Source organism: Sinocyclocheilus anshuiensis, unplaced genomic scaffold (assembly GCF_001515605.1).
Source record: "Sinocyclocheilus anshuiensis isolate Anshui unplaced genomic scaffold, SAMN03320099.WGS_v1.1 scaffold60, whole genome shotgun sequence".
Classification (NCBI taxonomy): Eukaryota; Metazoa; Chordata; class Actinopteri; order Cypriniformes; family Cyprinidae; genus Sinocyclocheilus; species Sinocyclocheilus anshuiensis.
Window position 1 is genome coordinate 596,679 of NW_015554068.1, and position 8,688 is coordinate 605,366.

The window sequence follows — 8,688 nt, forward strand, 5'->3', positions numbered from 1 at the left end:
CAGCTGGCTAAAAATGCATTGCAGAATGGATGAATCGGAAGAGTTGTCCATGGACGTACTGACATTTAGATGATCTTCATTCAGAGAAATTAACTGGAATCATTTTTCTGTTTTTCTTTGTGACAACATTTCATATTAAATAAAAAAGTGAATCTGATCTCGGTTTAGTACAATAAAATAACATTTCGTTTCCTCCCTCTGAGGCGATCAGAACTGATACATTTGGTCCCCACTAAACCAATTTACTCCACACGGCATACATCATTCATGAATCTCCTATACAATGTCAGCTGAGTGTGACAGTAGATCTGTACAGCATCATAATGATGCGATATGTCCATCATCTTCCTTACATTCACACACACACTAGTTAACCTCACCACCTCTATATCGCCCAAATACAGATCCCAAAATAAACCTCAGGTGCCCAGAGCTCTGAGACTTATGAATATTGCAGGTTCCACAACATTAATTATTAATGGGAACAAGTATGAAGCCTCGGAGAATGTTGAACAAACAAAACAAGCCTCAGAGTATAGGTCAGATAGAAAGGAGAAGGGAATTAGCCCTGACAAGGTGGGTAAATTTGCGAATAATATCTCTATGCTAGCATTATCCACAGTTGGCAGTGTTGGAGAAGCTACTTTGCGACTAGTCTTTTGAGCTACAAGTAGGTAGCTACACTACAAGGTAATGCTAACTACTGCTAACTAAATTGAAGGTAATAAAGGGGTACTATTTTAATATTTCACTTGACAAAACAGTAAAATTACACATAGCAAACCATTTTTAAAACAGTTTCTTTACATTCTAGGATTATGTCTTTGATTATTACTTAGCGTGTAGCTACAAAGCTACGCACACGAAACATTTACCAAAGACAACAATGTAGCACTTTTGCTATAGGTTCCTGAGAAAAAAGTAGCTTGTTAAAAGTGCTGTGAGCAGTTTCAGGTGTTCTCCAACTTCCTTCCCTGTTGAAAAAAACAGCATATGCTGGTTAGGTATATGTTTTGACGCTGGGATGCTGGTTTAAGCTGGTTCTTTGCTGGTTTATGCTGGTCCTTTGCTGGTTTATGCTGGTCATGTGCTGCGTCAAAACATACCTAACCAGCATATGCTGGTTTTTTCAACAGGGTTGGAGGTTGTGTTTGATTGTTTCCTCCTCACACTTTTTTTGCAAAGCTAACTAAAGACAGATTAACAAAAGACAACCATGTAGCGCTTTTGCTAGCACTACTTGTTTGGAAAAGTAACTTGTTATAGATGCTGTGTGTAATTTCAGAAGTTTTCTAACTTTTTAGGAGAATGTGCTTATTACATCAGTGAGCCTAGCTGTAAATCTATGCAAAAACAATTTGAACAAATAAAACAATTTAGCTCTTTTGATGTTGATACATGTTGGGAAAGAGTAGCTTGTTAATGGTTCTGTGAGCAATTTAGACATTTTCTAACTTTCTAGAATATTGTGCTTGATTACCTCAGCATGCTTTGCTGTGAAGCTGAAAACAGTTTGACTGAAGACAACAATGTAGCACTTTTGCTAATGCTATTTTTGGAAAAGGTAATTTGTTAAAGGTTCTGTGAGCAATTTCAGACATTTTGTTTCTGGAGTCTGTAATTCCTAAGGAAAAAGGATCGTCTTTGTGTCTTAAGAAAAAAAAAATGGTGTTATCAGATTGTGTGGCGGTTCTTGCTGAACACTTGCTGATCAACAATCATATTGAATAGTTTGCACTCCATCAATCTTGCGCTCTGTCTAGAGTGAATGCATTTGACTGAATTTTAAAATAAAATAGTTACATTTTCTCATGAGTTTAGTTTGGTGTTGTAGGTGGTTGCCAGGAAGTTGCTATGCAGTTGCTAAGGTGTAACCAAAATATGTAAATGTAATTGAAAGGAAAATGTAATTGCTCAGAAGTTGATCTTTCATCGTTCAGGAGACTCTAAGTTCTGTCATGACAGCTTTCAAAGAGTTTAGCATGGCAATATACATGACAATGGTAATTAGGGCTGCACGATAAATCGCATGCGATATTTAACAAGCATCTTATCAGTAAAGCCAGTTCTGTAATCAGCGGTAAATCTCCATCACCTGCGGTCTTTCACATTGAGCAGCATTAACTACACAGAGCCGCTGTTCACTGAAGAGTTGCGCAAAACCACGTTCATATTCGCGCTATTTTTTGCGCTGCTCATCAGTGAACAACGGCTCTGTGTAGTTAATGCTGCTCAATGTGAAAGCCTGCAGGTGATGGAGATTTACCGCTGATTACAGAACCGGCTTTCTGACAAGATGCGCATTAAATATCGCATGCGATTTATCGTGCAGCCCTAATGGTAATGCGTTTGTTCTTGGCGGAATAGATCTGGTACACTGCTGCTGCTGTGAAAGAGCAAGTACTGAGACTTGCTGCTGCCAATATATCCACAGACATGCTGCTGTGAGCATATAGGAAATACTGCTGATGCACATATATGAAACATGTATGAAATAACTCACAAATAAAACATACATATAATCACCCTGTATCAGATCTATACAGGTGGAGCTGGGGAGGTGGAGGGTTTCTGAAGCCCGTTACAACTGCTACAGCAAGCACTGGCCAATTATTTGAATGTTGAGCAGCGAGCTCATTGGCTGCTGATGTGAAAAGGAACCAATCAGCTGAGCAATGTGAATGATGATGTCATTATATCAGATTGAGTTAGAACCTATCAGCCTGCACCATCTAGAGTTTCATGACAGAACTTTGTATTTATGAATGGCATAGCTCATATAATATGGCGAATCTGAGAACTGGGTGAGATATAATTGAAATGCTTTCTGTAACATGAGATTTCCAGTTTCTTCTCAGGAAAAAAAAAAATGTTGGTATTAACATTTAACTCTGTGTTTGGCAACCTTTCTGAAAGCTTCTCTCAGCCCATGTATAAGTGTAGTCGAGCACAGGCGGCGTAACAGGTGTCTTTACTATGATTTTCATTCTGAATAATTAATCGGGTGCTTTCACCTAAAAAGGAGCCCCTATCTCATTAATAATGGAGCAGGTTTTTCTGCGTGGTGAGGGGGGCTTAATTATTTAAGAGCAATATAAGCTTGCCAAGAGGTTAATAGGACCTTTACTGGCATGGAACCGCAGGCTACGTGTGGAGAGGGTCGGCTGGATTGATGACGGGATCTTGGCACGGCGGTGTGAGGAGGCTAGGACTCCAGGCAAGAGGGCGGAAAGCCCAGGCACCTGGGGGCCGTTTGTGAGAGGAGGTAAAAGACCTGACAGTCTATTCTTGAGGAACTGACGTTTTAGGGGGAAGTTCACTATGAATTGTTTATCTGCACACGCTGTGTGTTGTTTTAGCACTCAGATATCTAAAGGAATTATGTAACTCTCAGATAGCAGTGTGAACACGACGTTTAACACAATTTGCACTGTGCAATTCTCCATCTTGTAGTTTTTGTTGTAGAGGATACAGTAGACTAGTGACAACAAGTGGACCGCAAGTTGTTTGGCTCAATGAATTCATAAATACATACATGCATACATTACATAAGGTAAAATACATTTTATGAAAAAAAAAAAAAATTAATATTCAACTAAATTGCCAAAAAACACTAACTCAATAAATAACAATGATTTTATGATTTAACAAGTTTTTCTGTTGTTTCACTTCAGTAATGTAACTAGTAGTCATGTGTTTGATATATATTCAAATGTCCTTCATTATTGTAAAGTGTTACCAAATGATTATGATTCAAGTTCATTTTATGAATTTAAGTAAAGTTGAAAGTATATTTTTCAAGTATACTTTATATAGTAAGTATACTAAAATCAATGTGTTAGACTATTATATGTCCAGGTGTAATATTTCAATACTTCTTGGGACTAAATTGGCCCACCTTCAATTCAATACGTTTATGTTTGACAGCATTGGTGTATATTTTGAGTAAACAACTAATTTACATCTACGTTTTTTTTATTCATTTTTTTTTTTTTTGCACCTACACTGTGAACTACATTACAAGTCAACTTGTAGGTATGTTTACTAGCTATTTAATTCTAGCCCACATTTTAGTATGTGATAGTGCACATTGAAGTATGCTACTATTTTTAATAGTTTTCATGCTGCAAGCATACTTGTCAGTTTTCTTTATAAAAAATAACAAAACCGCACCCTAGTAAAAATATGCGTTGGTGACTCAAGATTGGTGAAAATTATGTCAAATAAGATCCCGTAATGAAATTTGGGTGTTAGGTGGTGTGCAGTTTTTGTTTTACTTTTGAAGTGGTCGGCCATCTAAAAACATTGGAGAAACACTATACGGTACACTACCACAATCCGACATACTTTACTAGGAGAGTAGCATCACACAACTACTGATCCAAGCACGACTCTTTTAAATGCCTGAATGAGCTTGAATGGATATATGCCTATTAAACTCTATTTTCCATCATTTGATTATCATTTTATGAATTACAGCTAATGCTCTTGTAAATAAAACTCTGTTTACCGCATGCAGGATGTAATAGTACAATAACATTTTATTGGAGGTAGTGGCAACTTTTGTGAACAAATCTCATTTGCATAGAAATGAGGCATGTTTGCTCTGAAGATAATGACGGTGACTTTATTAGAGTGCTGAATTGTGGCTGGTTTGTGTGTAAGACAAGTGCTTTGCTCTGAAATACCTCTCGTTGAAATGGCTGTTCAGTAAATTCACCTGTTGTTGTAGTTAGAGATGACTGGATATTGAGAAGGCTAGAAAATAAACTGTATTCCGTAGTGCATGCATGCACACAAAATCACATCCGCATGGCCAAGTAACATGGCCAGAAAGAATCTATGGATTGTTTTCCATATTTTCTAAGGACAAATCAGTGGAATTCCACAGAACGCACTCTCTAAAACATGAACTTTCACCATTTCTAGTTCTACTGGGTCTTGTCTTTTCTGTTCTTCTCAACAAATTTGTGTGAGTTCTTTCAATGAACTTGCTTTCAAATCAATTTTGGCTTTGTTCAAATTAAAAGTTTGTTTTGACAAAACATTCTGTGTGGAAAGTGTTGGAAAATGTCTAAGGACATTATATTGAAATTAAAATAATGGTTAATAAGATTAATAAATGCTGTAGAAGTATTGTTCATTCTTAGTTCATGTTAACTAATGAACCTTATTGTAAAGTGTTACCATTTTCTTTTTTATATTCTAGGAAATAAATAAATAAACATAACTCAACATTGTTAGTTTTGCAGAATCCTCTCTTCTGTGAGTTCTTAAAATGAAAAAGATTGTGTATTTTTAACTGAAAGTTTGTTTTATCAGAAAACGTCATTATTAGTATTTAGTATTAGTAAATTGTTAAAAATATATATTTTAACTGAACTCTGTTATCTGTACTACTCCATGAAAAATAAGCTTTTTTTCAAATTCAAAGTTTGCCATGAAACAAAATGCATGAAAAACTGTGGAACATATCTCATGAAGTTATATTTGCATTCAATTTTTTTTTTTTTCATTGTGAATGTATTCATTATTATATATGCATATTACATAATTATGATATAAAAGTATCTATGTATATTGAACATGAATAAATGTCGTTTGAAACTTGGCCAAGTTTAATAACACAAAATGTTGATTTTCAGTCTTACAGTACTAACATTAAATGCACTATAAATTATATATGTTCTAATAAACTTTAAATAATTTTAAAGGAGTAAATCATACACACACACACAAGTGAACTTAAATATCTAAATGCAGATTATTCTAATTTGTGCAACCACTTAAAATAACTTAAAATAAGTAATTACATATAAAATCGGTTAATTCAAAATAACTTTTTTCAGTGCATTTAAACATGGTAAAAGGTGTTGTAGCTGCTGTCATATATTAAACAAATCTAATCATTACTTCAAATCCAACTTGCGATTGCATAAAGAAGCTGAATCAAATAAATATAGTTCTCAAAATTACGAGTTTGACTCATACTTGTTTGTTTGTGGTCAGGTTGAATAGTAATGCAGTCGGTTACGTCACCGTACCCCTCTCAAGTCAGATGCTAAATGGTTTTATTACTTGAAATATTAAATAAACAAACACACTGAATGCGTAGAACTTTCCAAAGCTGTGCATTTCTGCAGGCACAGTTTCCACACAGGCCCGATAATTACACTACACAGCCAATTACTGTATTTATGAAGGTGCGATGTGTTAATTTCGTTCCCGGCACCTTTCAGCATTCATCTGAGCCTGAATAATGGCTTAACCAACATTTATCTGGGCGTCCATCCACGTTTCTAATCACTCGTCTCTGCTAGCTCTCACACACGGGTGAATAATTCTGTCCCACCATCTTTCATTCCTAAATGACCTACTGATCTCCTCCATTCATTATGCAATATATGGGAGACAGAATTTAACTATCCATGTCCATTAATAAGAACATTACACATTAAACGATCTCATAAATGTTAATTAAATTAAAAGTAGACTATGCCGGGACGATTATTCACGGGGTTAGCTGGGCATAAAGTTTCAAACTTTGCTTTTTGAGGTCCGAATAAGTCACGTCGTGTTGAGACTTTGTGTTTTTAAAGCAAGATACCCAGGTAAATAGGGTAAAAATAAATTAACAAAAATGACAATAATTTTAAAAACTTTTACAAAAAAATTAAGTTATCACCATAATTCTCTAATTTAATGATTACATCAAGAATTGCAAACTTTTAAGTTTAAAATATTTCTGAAAAGCTGTTTACTACTTAAACGAGGCATATGGACTAATATACGTAAATGTCCAGAAAATAAATCTGAACATTGGATAAAGCCAGATTCAAAATTCTCATTTAATTTTGTTGACATATTAGAGTTAAAAGTTTTTACTGAGGGGATTTTTGATATATCTTTTTATCATTTCATAAACCAGAAAATACCATCAACAGTCCGAGAAAAACAACAACATTATTTTCACTATGTTTTAAAGACTAAACTGTTGTATAAAATCAAGTGAATTATATACGAGCAAATCCCTCTGTAAAAACCTTCAGAATATAGACTGGAATAAAACTGTTAAATTTGGTGTATGTAAGTGCAACTGAAGTTGAGAAAAAACTCATTTTAACGAAGAAAAATGCCTTTAAATATATACATTGTATTGGTTTCTACAGATGCGAATAGATAAAGTGCAATTATGAAATCGGCCGGATGATATATGAACAAATCCCTCTGTAAAAACCTTCAGAATATAGACTGGAATAAAACTGTTAAGTTTGGTTTATGTGAGTACTACTGAAATTGAGAAAAAACTAATTTTGAAAAACTGTCCTTTGAAAAATGTATATTGTAATTGAAATCTCCAGATGCGAATAGATAAAGTGCAATAATAAAATAAACCAAATAATATGAACAAATCCCTCTGTTAAAACCTTCAGAATATATGCTGGAATAAAAATGTAAATGTTGGTGTATTTAAGTACTACTGAAGTTGAGAAAAAACTCGTGTTGACAAAAGAAGGCCTTTAAATATTGTAATTGAATTCTACATACGCAAATAGATAAAGTGCAATAAAATAAACACTTAAAAGTCTATGTTGCTTGTTTTCTTTCAACTAGTATGAAAACAAGTTATGAAAACCCAAAGAGCCTCAAATCTAAAAAAATAACCGAAAAACGAAAAACATAAAGACTTAACAGACACACAGAATGGTGTGGGGGGGTTTTTTTTTTTTTCCCCTTCCTTTAAAAATTATTTCTATGTGCACTAAACCTGCTCATGACAGTGAGTCTGCATTTGCAGTTATTTTGACTTAAAGTAGATGATTAGAAATACTACAGCGCCCCCTACAGTTCAATATATACACCTATATATATTTAACAGGAAGGCTCTCTGGTAAATAAAGCAAAGCAAGTGTTCAGTTTCACAATGTGCCGACGAGTATCTGTGCGATTCTTGATTGGGGTTAAAATCTGAACGTCCCCTGACAGAAGTCAAGACTTGGCGGCGCTTGCCAAATCATTAAAGCATTCATGAATGTAATGGGCCAGTCCTAATCTCAAATGCTATCAATGAGGCCATTATATCCAGTGCCATTGTGCATGTTTTAGCAGGCAGATAAAAGCACAAATTACAGCAAATTACAGATTTCAAAAAGAGACGGAAATCCCAAACTTGCAATGCATTTGTAGTTTTGTAAAGCTTTTGTCCGGTGCAAAAAGAGATGGGGGAAAATGAAATCTTTCCTGTTGGCTTTCAGTCCAAACCACAAGTCAAAGTCTCTCATGTGTGGAGTCCAAATGAGCCTGTTGTTTTTGGGATTGGTTTTGTAGAATTTCCTCTTTTATTTAAAATATATATAAAAAATCTGTCAGGTGTGTTAATGATCAGTGAGGTAAGAAAATCTATATTCTACTAGTTTTGGAAAGGAAAAGAAAAAGAAATCACACAACCTCCAAGTTTACATTTGAAGTGAAGGCTCCACGAGGCCCTCGGGATCTTGCTCATGTTTTTGTATTATCATAAAGCAATCCCATAATTCTCTGTCAGAGCCTCTGTCCAACTCATGTAATCACAGTGAAATTATGCTTTTTATTTATTATATTTTGATTTTAATAGGTGGAGGCAGGGCCTTAGGCGAGATTATGAAAAGGGGCCCCACTATTGTATAAACATGTTTTTTTTTTTTTTTT

At 34.8% G+C, this 8,688-nt stretch overlaps 1 long non-coding RNA gene across 1 annotated transcript in view; it reads left to right on the forward strand.

The window, feature by feature from the left end:
- Positions 1-2,426: 2,426 nt before the first annotated feature.
- Positions 2,427-8,688, forward strand: part of LOC107668655 (uncharacterized) — a 16,518-nt gene continuing 10,256 nt past the window's right edge. Inside the window, exon 1 of the long non-coding RNA XR_001631917.1 lies at positions 2,427-2,487. This is a non-coding gene — a long non-coding RNA (uncharacterized LOC107668655). The remainder of the gene's footprint in view (positions 2,488-8,688) is intronic.